Below are 685 nucleotides of genomic sequence, written 5' to 3' on the forward strand. Positions count from 1 at the left end.
AAAAAAAAAAAAAAAGATACTTGCAATTTCGAACTTGCCTCACAGTACTCTTCGTATGATTTTGGACTCTTCACGCTTCTTGATGTCTCTCAAGGAAAAGCTTAGAACAGTTTCCTCATGAACAGGCACACTAGGTAATCCTAACGTCGATCACTATACTTGTTTGCGTGACAAATCAAAACTCCATTGCCCTCCCACAAGCCTGAGTGTGAGAAGAACGAGTTAGAGGTCAATTTGTAGATACAGTCTAAGTTTAATGAAATGTGAGAGTTGAACAGAGCAATGGTGACATTAAAAACTATTCCAAGATGGTTTTCCCAGTCAAGTAACTTGAGGTGCACTTGGGATGCTATTATTAGTAATTTTGTTCTGTGGCAGTTACTTGCCCATCCATTTCCTGCTTAGGAGCCTGTCAGAAAGCATCCTGTAGAGAACTCACTTTAAATTGTTGCTAAACTCCCAATTGCTGCTCTTAAGAAGAATGTTCATGTATGCGCTCGAGGAAATGTTTTCTCAATTTTTATATTGATTTTCATACTGTTTCTGACTTGAGTGAGATCCTTTGTGCTTCAGAAAAATTAATAACACTTTGTGTTTACATTTTTTTAAAATGCTCTTGATAGCCTCTCAAGAAAAGATGTTGTTGTTGTTGCTATGTGCCGTGGAGTTGGTTCCGACTCATAGC

Source organism: Chrysochloris asiatica, unplaced genomic scaffold, assembly GCF_000296735.1.
Source record: "Chrysochloris asiatica unplaced genomic scaffold, ChrAsi1.0 scaffold00669, whole genome shotgun sequence".
In the NCBI taxonomy this organism is placed as follows: Eukaryota; Metazoa; Chordata; class Mammalia; order Afrosoricida; family Chrysochloridae; genus Chrysochloris; species Chrysochloris asiatica.